The 13,439-nt window shown below is 39.2% G+C and overlaps 2 protein-coding genes across 3 annotated transcripts in view; both read right to left on the bottom strand.

Moving 5' to 3' along the window:
* ANXA1 (annexin A1) overlaps positions 1-1,455 on the bottom strand; it is a 360,547-nt gene extending 359,092 nt beyond the window's left edge. The window contains exon 1 of the mRNA XM_051789454.1: positions 1,451-1,455. The gene's annotated coding sequence lies outside the window, so the exon portion shown is untranslated. The remainder of the gene's footprint in view (positions 1-1,450) is intronic.
* Positions 1-13,439, bottom strand: part of GDA (guanine deaminase) — a 69,574-nt gene that overhangs the window by 54,172 nt on the left and 1,963 nt on the right. The window lies entirely within an intron of this gene.

The following is a 13,439-nucleotide window of genomic DNA, read 5'->3' as shown; positions in this document are numbered from 1 at the left end:
TTAATCTTGGGTCCCGAGTGTGTTAAAGACCATTGTGAGGACATAAACAGCAGTGCATTTTGGCAGTGTTGCAGGTGTTGTTTTTAGATGTCTATGGGTTGCTGTGATGGGAGCAGGCAAACCTCAAAATTTCCACTGTGCTTTTACTTATATTCAAAGATGTAAGACCACAGACTCCAGAGCTATGAGCTCACCAAAGGAGTTTTACTTTAAAAACATAAAAAGCTCCAAGAATTCACCCACTGAATTATTAAAAGAGCCCTCAGTTCTTCTAGCACCGTAAGAGAGAGCATATAGGAGGAAAGCTCCACACATTTCTCAGAGGGTACTTCTAATGGTAAACTTTTAGAAAATAAGAGTACTTCACAAAAGTTTAAAGGGTAACAGACAACCACTGATTTAACACATGTTAACCCATATGACTTAGCAAAATCCAACCTATCTGGCCTCAAACTACCCAAAATATTAAGAAAGAAGATTAGGAGAAGAAGAAAAAGTAAAGAAAGAGAAAAAGAAATATCACTTTCATCCCTAGATCCAGTTAGGTCCACTTACCTTCTGGCAGTCTAGAAGAGGGAGGGTTCAAGCAACATGAACAGCACATACTATAGTTTTTATGTGCTTTGGCCCCCTATGGTCACCCCTCCCAGGTAGGACTCCCATTCCACTCTGGGGCTCTGGGGTGGGGTGAGGGGTGGTGCTCCCACTGTGCCAGCTGATCAGAGGCTGGGTTAGGGGGTCCGGGGTGGTGTTGGCATGCTCCTGGGCTGCCTTTGACTGACAGCTGCTCCAGGGCTGCCCCAGGACACTCGCAGGGGCTGGGGTATGGGATGGAGTGTCATCTCACCTCCGTGAAATTCAACCTGCCCTACCCCCACACACTTAAGTTGGTCTGAGCCAATAATTAATATAAGGATCCAGTGTCTGACAGAAGACTAGGCAGTCTCTTAGCACCTAAAAATCAATCATAATCAATACATTAGTCAGACCTTATGTATACCACACCAGATGTCTGATTTTATAGCTAGCAGCAGCATTCCTGTTTCTCATCCTCTACCAAAATGCAGTAATCTGTCCACCTCTGGTGTTAATACAGCCCTGCAGAGATGAGCTGTTTCAGTTTTAAAACTACATCTGGATCACAGAAACAGGCAGTCTCCATTTCCATTTTGCAGTCACAGTTCAGCAGGTACTTAAAATGCAAGTTTCCTCCTTGGCTTAGACTTTGTTCCATTAAGTATAGTCTAGTGAACTTTTGTCCTTTTTAAAAAGAACTGTACTGAACCAGCTTGAAGAAATGTGTTTGTTATATAGATGAACAACAAAATTACTGTGGAACCTCTGTTCCAACTTTGCGTGAAGGTGTTTTTCTTATTTTTTCAGAATGATTGTATTGGAGGCTTCTTTATAAAGTGATTTTGGAAAATAGCACTGTGTCTATCTTGATAATTGAGTTTCTTCTTTCTGACAAGGCTTTACAACATAAGACAGATTAGCCAATTGAAACTGAGAAAGTAGGAGTGTGTTTGGTGCTCAGTATAAAAGCAATTTTATGCAAAAGTCTTTCTTTACACTTCCAAGAGGTGTACAATTCACAGAATCACAGAATCACAGAACTGGTTGAGTTGGAAAGGACCTCTATTGAGTCCTGGCCCTGAACAGGACCATCCCCAGGAGTCACACCATGTGCCTGAGAGTATTGTCCAAACAGTTCTTGAGTTCTGTCAGGCTTGGTGCTGTGACCACTTCCTTGGGGAGCCTGTTCCAGTGCCCACACAACCTCTGGGTGAAGAAACTTTTTCTAATATCCAACCTAAACCTCCCCCAACACAACCTCAGGCCATTCCTTCAGGTCCTGTCACTGGTCATCACAGAGAAGAGATCAGTGCCTGCCCCTCCTCTTCCCCTCACGAGGAAGTTGTGGACTGCGATGAGGTCTCTACTCAGTCTCCTCCAGGCCGAACACACCAGGTGACCTCAGCCACTCCTCAGAAAGCTTCCCCTCAAGGCCCTTCACCATCTTTATTGCCCTCCTTTGGACACTGTCTAATAATTTAATATCTTTCTTATATTGTGGCACCCAAAACTGCCCACAGTATTCAAGGTGAGGCCTCACCAGTGCAGAGCAGAGTGGGACAATCCCCTCCCTTGGCTGGCTGGCGATGCTTTATCTGATGCAAGGAAATTCATGGAAGCAAGGATTGGCTGACCTAAGCTACTCAGGTAGAACAGTTGCTGCTCCAGTTTTGTCAGACAGAGACATGTGAAGTGATATATCTGAGTGCACTTCCTGTAAACAGAGCACTTCACTTGCAGACATCTCTTTATGGTAAGAATCATTTATGGACATATGCATTTAAAGGTAAAAACCATCTGTTGATGAGATGTGTGATTCTTTATGCTTTTATAATAGGGCAAAAGATGTGTAGATCAGTCCATGGTTTTTCATGGAATGACCATGCACAATTCAGGTTGATGTACATACTGTAAATACCACACATATGGGAAAACAACTCTAGGAGCATTAGTTTTCATTGTTAGGGTGATACCTCACTGGACAAGAAAGCCTGATGTGTATTCCCAAATGAAGTGAGATCGTGCCCCTTGCCAGGCAGAGAGACTGCTTGGGGTGGTTAGTGGTAGTGGCAGTGTTATGGCTTGTCAGGGCTGAAGGCAAGGGACTCCTTCCACTACCTGCTGTCCCCATTCTGCCTCTCTCTGGATGTTGACTCCCTTCTAGCCTTTCCAAGCTGGACTTCCCGGTAGTGGTGATCCTGGAGACACTTCCCAGGTTGGGTACAAACCTGCTGTGCACTGGCCGACACTGTGCTCTGAGATGAGCTGCAGAGGTCACATCAGTAAGCTTCATGTGTCAAGGAGTCAGCACATACTGGGTTCCCCAGGCATAGAAGTGTTGCTGAAAGCCTTATCTTGCATGTCAAGAATGTCCTTTGGACTTGTTTGGTCAGCTTTTTTTTTCTAGTTTGCCATCAGAACTGCTATGTAGATTTGAGATAAGAGATAACCTGCTGCATGATAAAATGGCAACAGTTTGAAGTTAGACTGAGTTATAAGAAGCTTCGCAATTGGCATCATGTTATGGAGTAGTGGAGTTATTTTGGCAAAGTAATTCTTTTTGGGGAGTTAAGGAGGAAAGAAACCTGTGAGAGATGATAATCTCAGAATCTGTGCAGGAGTTCAGCTTTTGCAGTCACCATGGTTACTTACTTCTAAGCCAGAAACATGGAGGGAATGTATAATTAATATTTTTAAACTGGTCTGCCCCATATATTGTGTTACGAGTTGGACCCACTTCAGTAAAACTGTTGAAAGGAACAGGTCTGTGTTTGATGTGAAACACTGCAGACATTAATCAGAGTGTTCCTGCACTCTGCAAACAGCAATTGTAAAAGAGAGGAACAACAAAAAAAAAATGAACGGACCAAGTCAAAGAGTCAAAGTTGGTTTGTTGTTTGCTTTTTTAAAGGTGGCACAAAAATAGATTTGATATTTTTCAGAGAGTGAAATTAGACTCCAGTTGTTTGCACAAGGCCCAGAGGACTAATATTTAAGTTTTTAAGTTTAACACACAAGTGGTTTGTGTTTCATGGAACATTTTCTAGGCCTTCCATGTTGATGTGTTTGTCTTTGTAGCTCTCTTTTCTATCAGAAAAAAATTGCTAGTCAAGAAGTTGGTGTCTGAAAAATATGACTAGGAAAATATTATTGAAAACAGTTTTTCTATTTATTAATTTCTGTCTACTGGTTAAAAAAAAAAGACACTCTTTCTCTCTTCCTGTCCAGTTTTTCAAATTCTCATCCACTCACTCCTAATTAGGAAGGAAAAGACCTGATAGTTCTGGAAGAGGAAGGTGTGCCTGCCCATGCCAGGGGATTTGGAACTACATGATCTTTAATGTCCCTTCCAACTCAAACCCTTCTATGCTTCTGTGTTATTTTATGTAAACCAGGAAGCATGCAGAGAGAAATGGTATTCCAATGTAACATCTAATTCCTAAAAGGGTATATTACGTGTCTTTACAATATGTTTTGTTTCCCTTTACTTTGTTCCATATACAGTTTACTTAGGTAATGGCCTGTGCCTTTTACTGTAGAGCCATTCACAACTCAAGAAACACTGTGGATAAAATTCAAGTGCTCCTCAGGAAAAAAAGCTGCTTTCAACATTTAATGGAAACCTAGCCACTACTTTATCCATTTCAAAAAGCACTAGGAATATGCCCACTTAGAATATCTGCCAAGAACTATTAGATTTATTCTGTGATAACAAATACTAATTTCACTTAATTTAATTCAATATTAATACTGTTACTATTTCATTAAATCGTTACAGCATTGTGAAAGTTGTAGCTTTCATGTGCATTTCCATTTCTTGCTTTTGATTTGGTCTTTAATTAAAAATGCTCATATTCTTGATAAAACCATGGTTATATCATCAGCCATGATCATGACCAGACATTTGGTTTTGACACTTTTATGATTTACATTATGTAAAGGAAGAGTTCTTGACACCTGAACGTTGCTAGTGTAGCTAATCCAGTCACCACATTTGCTGCAGTCAAGTGATTCATGAACTAAATTCTGAAAAAAAAAAAATGAACTTTTTGACTGCTGTATCTTCCCTACAAAGTAAAACAATAAAAAAGTATCATCTGTTTTAAGCAAGTCTTAGACTTTACCTATAATTGTTAAATTGTAAATATCTTTCAACAGAGAAGAGCACTGATGCCCACCCACAGTGTGATGTTATAAATATAGAAACACTCTTCTGCTGTTACCATAGAAATCACTTAAGTTCACAACAAAAAATTATGTGGAAATTTAGGCAAGACATAACAGATGATGTTAAATTTCATGTATTATGTTTTCAGTGCACAAAATACCCTCAGAGGCAGAAAAATATCAAGCCTCTGTTCATTAGGACTGTTTTAATGGGTGACCTGATGATTGTCATGACAATGTAGTTGTATAGATTGTGGCCACCAGACAGTACACTGGGGTGTGTGGAAGTCTAGTTAGCAGCAGCAGGGATGTTTGAAATCTTTGGTGCTGCTGAGAAAGGGCTAGAAAAACAGAAGAATGGCTGATAACACTCTTACTTAACGCCTGTCTGCCCACTAGTCTTACACCCTTGGAAGATGGATCCTTCAGCTCAACCTTCACATGAAGAAACACTCGCATCAGAAATATATACTGCTCTAATAGCTTTTCAGAGCAGTTTCTGTGTGACCAGTTTGGATGAACAAGCATTTGTGAGCAAATACCCTTGTGAATCATCACATTATAGTGAGACTCCATATGACCCACAAGGTCTTCTCAGCACAATCAAGTTTTATTCTAAGTGCTGTTATGCTGTCATGCATAAGGCTTCATAGACAAAATAACCATTAGCAGAGTACAGATTTGAAAATGTCAGCTCCAGACACCAGTAGATTTAGTATCAAAACTCCCATTGATTTTTATACAGTCTGAATTTGTGGCAGTGCTGACACAGAACCAAGGTCTTTTCTGCATCTCACTGAACTCCACCAGAGAGAAGGCTGAGGGTGTGCAATAAGTTGGGAGGGGACACAGCCATTACAGCTGACCCCAACTGATCAAAAGGATATCCCATACCCTACAGTGTCATGTTCTGCTCCTTCTCAGTGGAAGAAGGAGGTAGAGGGAGGTTTGTAGTGATGGTGTTTGTCTTCCCAAGTCACCATTACCTGTAATGGAACATCTTTCCTGGAGCTGGCTGAATACCTGCCTGTCCATGGGAAGCAGTGAACTAATTACTTGTTTTGCTTTTCTTGTGTGTGCACTCTTGCTTTACCTATTAAACTATTTTCATCTTACCCCATGACTCTTCTGTTTTACTCCAATTCACCCCCTTCCCCCCCAATTCCCCTGGAAGGGGCAGGGGGGAAGCAGATGATGTGGAATGAGCCAGTGGCTGCCAGGGGCTTAGTTGCCAGGTGGTGTTAAACCTTTAAATTCCTTTTTCCTTCAAAAAGTATAAATCTAAAACACACTACTGTACCAAATACTAGGAAGAAAATTAACTATTCCAGCCAAAAAGAGGACACCTGAGATAAATTAACAATTCCACGTTTCTCGGAAAGCCTTTCAGTACATCCAGCACAAAAATCTTCTGCAGTGCTGCTCTATAAAGCTGCACTATAGTAACATAGACCCTTAATACTAAATTAAACAACATGCTGGTGTGGTTTTGAATGCTGTCATGCACATGGCTATCTGCTAGATATCATCAGTCAAAATATGAAATTAATCATGAAATAAAAAAGAGGGAGCTCTGAAAAGGTCTGAAGAGAAGTGGCCAATAAGTAGTTTCCAGATGTCTACTCCTAACCACTTATGATTGTAACTTGTCCAACTCATGACCACCCTCGAACTTCTCTAGGACACACACACACACACATTATTGAAATGAAGTGATTGAGGAACCTCCAAAAGAGGAAAAGGCAAACCACCAAGCATTTATAAACTCAAATGTCACTCTTTGATTCCAAATAACACAATCCTAGATATTCAGCACCTTACAGGTATTATTTGTTCACAGTCTTCAAGTAGCTAAGTAATGAGGAAGTCATTCTTTTTAAAATACAGGTTCAAATCTTTCTTTCAAGAAAAGAGCTGCTTACCATGCATTCTATCCCTCAGTGAATATATCAACTAATTTTTAGTGAGGGGCAAACATTTCATCAGATTGGTTCATATGGTTCCCATGTGTATGTGGATATATTTTCTCACAAATTTATTCAGTCTGCATCAACAAAGATCTGTATTGAAAATTTTACAGTTGTTTCTATTTTTGTCACTCAGAGCTGAATTTGCTGTAACACTGAAAAAATTCAGAAAGCAAATTCAATACATGAATGTATTGGGTCTGTCTGGGATGGGGTTGACTTTCTCACAGCAGCTCGTAAATGTTACACATGGCAAAGCCCTGCTCTTCTGGTAGCAGCTAAACAGCTCCCAGAAGTGGTAAATGAATTCCTCTTTTTGATTTGCTTTCTGTGCACAGCTTTTGCTGTCCCTATTAAACTGTAATTATCTCAATCTCAATTGTCTCCTTGTCTTCCTTCTACTTTCTCACATGCTGTGGGAGAAGGGAGTGAGCAAGCAGCTGTGGGGAGATTTGGCTTTTAGCCAAGTCTGGCCCAGCATAGTAAATGAGCAGGTGTTTATTGAGATGGAATTCACCACAGGAAGCCAAACTAAATCTTTTCCTTCTGTTCTTTTTTTCAGTTAGCTAAAGAGAAAAGTAAAAATTGTGTTGACCCTGACACACACTACCTTTGATGCCCTTTTAACTAGCAGCTCAGGGGTGCTCCTGAGAAGCTGCTGCCAAAAATAAATATTGTGGGTGAAATATTATTTGGTGGCAGCATTTTTCATTTTCAGGCTTCATTCTCTCTCAACAACTCTACACCAGTTTCTCCAAGACTTCTGAGGATATTCATGAGTTAAGCTTCATCTAACAATGTGTAGTCTTGTAATTGCTGTGATCGATATATGATTTGTGTACTGTTGGCTTGTTTGTTTGTTTGTTTGTTTTGGGGTGGGATTTTTTGGGTTCTAAGTAATTATTCACATTACAAGAGGCCAACAAACTGTATGAGCTTGGTAGCTCTGACTTTTGGAAATTCAATATATGTCTGCTTGTGGTACTCCAGCTGCAGGTGGGTTGGCCAGGCTGGGAAGCATGACCTTTTAAGGTTTCCATAAGAGCAGACTCCACATTAAAAGCATGATTACCAGCTCAGGTGTCTGCTCTTAATGCCAACCTCCTCTCCTCAGCAACTTGCTAGGAGCACACATCATCTGGGTTGCAGCTCAATGCACAGATCAAGAAGAGCTGCTTCTCTGAGAGATAAAAGCTGGCCAGCCAACTCCGAGGCATGCAAACAAAGCTCTTTCGAGATACCCAGCCTGGAGTATCACCGATCAATGCGAAGCTAACTTTCAAGCAAACTTTTTCACTTTGTTACAGTGACACCTGGTGTTGAAAGTTAGCTTTTTCGAGAGAAGCATGATAACTTCAGTAAAAGCAGCACCAAAACGGCTTGTATCTTGTCACTGGCAAACAAATGTTCTGATTTTTCGATCACAAGGGTTTTTTTTAGCACTATTTTCTTTGTTCCACACCAATTAAGTGAAAACACAGAGCCAACTTTCTAAGTCTGCATGAGGCCATACCTCCCAGTTAACACTGTGTGTAGAAGTTACACGGTGAGCAGCAAAATGAATTGAGTAAGGCACCGGGTTAGGATGTGAAAGTTTTGGGTTCTGTTGCTAGTTTTTTGCTGATCTGGTAGCTCCTGTGACCTCATGCATCTACCCTAGGTGATTTATGTATGCAGTATACTCCGGAACAGCAACCGCCACACACATTTGGGGCCCATCTCTGTAATGAAATAGCAAAGCACTCCTCTAAATAAAAACATAAACAAAAAAACCTGAACTCAATTCTCAGTTAAAGCATATCTGACATCAAACCCCGTTAACCATTTTGATGTTAAAACAGTCAGGGAAAATATATTTAACCACCAATATAGTTTACTCAAGACCAGTAAATGAAGTTCCCCTGTAACACAACTTACCTTTAGGAAGGAGCATAGCATTACCAGCATAACACAACTAAGTGGTATGGCTATTAAAGCAGTAGCTTTGTGCAGGACAGACCTATGCTCAATAGCATCACTAATGGTAAACTTTATTATTAAAAAAAACAAAACCCAACCCAACCCAAACCAAAAACCTATCTCCCAGAAAACTCGTTAAAAAGAAAAATCCTATCAAATTACCGAGTTAAAGTGGCGATAACTGTAATTTGTCTCTTGTCACTCTGAAGGTCTAGCTTCAGTTTTAGGAGCAGGAGTCTCAATCTGTAGCTAATTTCCATTTAGGTCCCAGGAGAACACATACATTATGTAATAGTTCCTGTCTATTACAAAGTCTCATTTAAATTACATTAATTACACCCAAAATTAAGGGCACTCAAACAGCAACAACGTATTTCATTTCTTGGAACCTGCTTGCATACCTCCTTTGACATGCTAGGGGGCAACAAACACTAACTTGTTGTCAGGCTAATTACGGTAAAGCTGTAGGTTTATTATTTGGATTGACTTTCATGAACATTACAGTGACAGCTGAAGACTGTGAAGATGAAGAGAGGTACGTGCAGGCTGTGTGAACCTCTGGACTTACTCACAAGTTCTTTCACCATCACTACCCCCTTCCTCCCTGACCCCCGCTCCTTTAAATGGCATTTTGGACAAACCCGGCTTGAGAACCTTGTCTGACACCTTGAGAACCTTGTCTGACACCTTCAGATATTTTGCAGAGACCCTTCTTTCCATTTAAAGACTAGAGGCATACACATTACCCTATCCTTTTGGACCACACACAGTGTTCTCATTAATGGTGAGCAGAATATCTCTGCTCAGCAGGGAAGCTGAGCACACTTTTAATTCCGGCCTCTAGAGAGAGGTTTAAACTGGTCTGGAGTGGCAAGGGACAAGAATACCCAACAGGATGCATCTTGACAGTACACTGGGTGACTGCTACAGTCTTTTTTTTTTCTTTTAATGTGATTTTTTGAAGTAACATAGATAGCCATCACCTATGCTTTGTCTCCATAGACCTTGTGTGTAGTTATGAGGATAAGAAAGGAGCAACTACCTAGATATGGTGATCCAAAATGTAATTCTTTCCTGAAAGAAGAGATCATAATGTCAGAACTACTAATACTCAAATGCAACTCAAGATAATACAAAAACTGGAAAGAGTAGAACACTTTCTGCTGAAACACAGCAAAAACAATAGTGCTGAAGTTCTGGTCACTGCATAGTTTTGAGATGGCTTAATCCTTTATGTAACAATTTCCTGAAATAGGAAGATTTTGGCAAAACAGCTTGAATCTTTTAGCCAAATTCCTTGTGGTCTTTTCAGAGCACAGGATTTGACTTTTATAACATAAAGATTGCATTATGACTTCTCTCTAAATAATGAAGGTACGAGCTTGTTCCATTCTGGGAGCTTCCATCACTAATTTATTGTAAGCAAGATTGAGCTGCTATTGAAGAGTTATTCTTTGAGCATGAGATATTAGCCATTTCCAGAGAAAGACTTTTAAAATCTTTGTCATGTAGGCAATAGTAAATCTGTTGTTGCTAAAAAGAATAGTAGTAGTCTGATTTTATGGGGTTTATTTTTCCTTGGAATTGGAAGTCTTGGGATTATTCTGCATTTCTCTACTATTAAAAAAATGTATTGTAGGGCCCTTTTATTTTTTTCACCAAAACCCATGGCTTTATTTCACTTCACATACATCTCACAAACCACTTTGTACTCGGTTTGCATGGCAAGGTTTTGGTAGGAAGGCTGCTACAAGGGTGTTCTTTCTGAGAAGCTGGTAGAAGCTTCCCCTGTGTCCAATGAAGCCAACACAATCTGTCTCCAAGAGGGATCCATGAAGTTTGCTTTACAGTTTTGGCACTAGTTCTATTGCTTCTACTGGGAATAACCCACAGTAACATACTGTTGCTGACAGTCTGAGGCTGTATCAGCTCCCATTCAGGCTAGCAACTTCTACAATGCAGAGCCATGCCGTAGAACAAAGATAGATTATTATGTTCCCTAAAAGGAATGTAACAATCAGGACATCATAAAGTCCATGAGAAAAAAAAAAATCAAACTGTTATACATGTAGCTTTGCAAATGCTGATTCAATAAACACTACAAGTTTCATTGCTACTGTATATACTAATAAGTAAACCATGGATACTTTTCACGGATACTTTTTACATATTATGGCATACTTACTCACTTAAGATTAGGAAAACTGCAAGTCTAGTACAAGAAGTACAGATATTACAATCTTGAGACTCAGAAATGCAAGGTGTCCTAAAATGAGAGATTTCAAGTGAGTGCTGCCAGTTTGGAACAGGCGTAATCTTCTTTCCTTCTTTTTTTTTTTTTTTTTTTTTTTTTTAATACAAAACCACTCTCTTCTCTCTGGAGAAAAACATATTTGATACTGTTTTCAAAGCAGTTATAGCTATAAGAATACACTAGACCCTTCCAATATGAGTTTCTAAAGATATGTCAAAGGCAAAGCTAAGTGGAGATTCAGGTAAAATCTTGGATGTCTTGTATGTGGTCTTTGACCCCTGTTTTCAGACCCTTGAATTCAAGCTTCTTATTGATGACTGAATTATGAGTACAATAAATCAGTTGTTTTCTATTAGTAAAAATTGTTGTTTCCTCATTGACTTCAGAAGAAAAAAGGTAACTCCTGCATGATTTCATCTTAAGTATTTTAGAGGCTCTGACACAAAAGTCTGCTGTCTGAAACAGGCCAGATATTTGATTTCTAGTTTGTTACAGGTAAGTTGGCTGAGAACATGTTATCAATTCCTAGAAGGAGTTCACTTCAAATACTAGTGTATTTTCAACTGTTTCAAAGTTTAGGAACCCTACTTTACACACTCATCATATGTGATGAGAGCATGCATGCAGAGAACATGTTTTCTTTTTCATATAGCTTTGAATTTTATTACCTTTCAGATAAAAGGCATGCAGGAGAATTAAGTGAGATGCTGGCAGTGCGCATGAGCAGCTCCCTATATATCTGATAGTTGAGAATGTCTCTCCATGTCACTTACAAAGCTTTCCTCATTAACTTTGTAGGTCAGTCTGATGCTTCCAATAAGCAGTTAGTTTTGCATTTTCTACCAGCATGTGTTTACTTATGAGAACTTCTAAACAAAGTAAACACATATAATTGTAGGGCTAGAGGTTCACAAGGTGGCTCACATTTGATTACCTGCTATATTTTCTTCTATTTTCCTTGCTAATGCTATGATTTGCACCTCAACATCCAAGTACACACCCATTATAGGAAGAAAACAAGCTATGCTTTTCCTAATTAACCAGTAGTCCTATAAACCTTCAGAGGCTGGTATTACCTTAGTATTTTACAGGAATACAGATTAATCAGTAGCCAAGACAAGAATAGAAGAGCCCAGCCCATGCAAAACTAAAAGTAAATCACTGGGCAATGTTTTTTGTATCCTTCAAAACATTTGATGACACAATGCCTCAGAGATGCTTGTGAACTTTGACAGAGAAGACTGTTAAGGAATTATGCTAGGAGGTAGCACTATATTCATATGAGACTCTCCTCATACTGCTATGCATCCAGGTTGTCCCAGGAAATCCTTATATATGGGAATTTGGTTCCCAGAAATGTGTATGAGTCAACAGTGACAAGTTCTGATAGCTCAAGCCTGTGATAAGCATTTCCCCCTGTGAATTCAGAATCATCTTGCATGTCTGTCTTGCACATGCTGACAGTCCATTATCTAATTAATTACTTCAGCACTGAGTCATGCCAAATGAGAATCAGTAACACTCCTAAAGACAATCAGATAACCGGAATTCAACTGTCAGCAACATCACTGCATTAGTTGTGATGCATCATTTATTTTTCAGATGACTAATTATTAACACCCATCATTCTCTTCTTCAGTAATGTATTCAGTGAGGACCCATGAGGTCCAGATAAATTCTTGAAACCCCCAATCAGTCATCCTAGATGTACTTTTTGAACTGCATCTCAATACCTTGCAGGCAATGTGACATTATTATTTCTTATCTTTTGAAGGTTTATAAACATAAATTCATTATTATTTGTGAAAAAAGAGGTAGAAAGCTTTCAAAATCTCAATTAAAAACTCTAAAAATAATTTCTTTTATGTGACTAAGCTGAAGATATTTTCAGAAATCTCTGGTGACTTTTGATTTTCTTCCTTTCTTAAAAATTTTCTCATCTATATATTCTTTATATTCTTTATATTCTTTATATTTTAAAGGGGTCATACCCCTGCATAATCCTATATTCTATAAGTTCTTCATATAACAGAAAGGAAAAAAAAGAAAGAAAAATTGAAATTCAGAACTATTAAATTCTTAGAAAAATAATATCTTAATGCAGTTACAAATATGTTCTAACTTCAGTCAAAATTAAAATTAAAATTGTTCTTATTGTTCCTGTTAGAAGTGTTTTTTCAACATCTCCAGGAAGGCCTAGGGTGAAAACTATCACACTTGCAAAGGTGCAACTTTGTAAGCTGACTCACAGCCACCATGGTACATGGTCTTGCAGCAATCATTTCCAGTAGCATATCTTTTAACCACAGTTATGACCAAAGACATAGACCCAGAACCAAAAGCTGTCTTCAGAGAGGCTGGACTAACACCAGCCAGTCACCTCTGCAGCTGTGCTCACTCACAGCTGTAGTAAGGCAGCTTTGACCTTGAGCTACAGCTGTGGCCTGGCAAAGGAACAAGTAAAACCTCATTAAGGAAGAAAGTGTGAGAAAGAGAAGAAAAACAGCTGCAGATAG

The sequence above is a fragment of the Manacus candei genome, unplaced genomic scaffold (assembly GCF_025592945.1).
Source record: "Manacus candei isolate 608988 ecotype Guabito, Panama unplaced genomic scaffold, ASM2559294v1 h1tg000027l, whole genome shotgun sequence".
Lineage (NCBI taxonomy): Eukaryota > Metazoa > Chordata > Aves > Passeriformes > Pipridae > Manacus > Manacus candei.
This window is presented reverse-complemented; position numbering and strand designations above follow the sequence as displayed.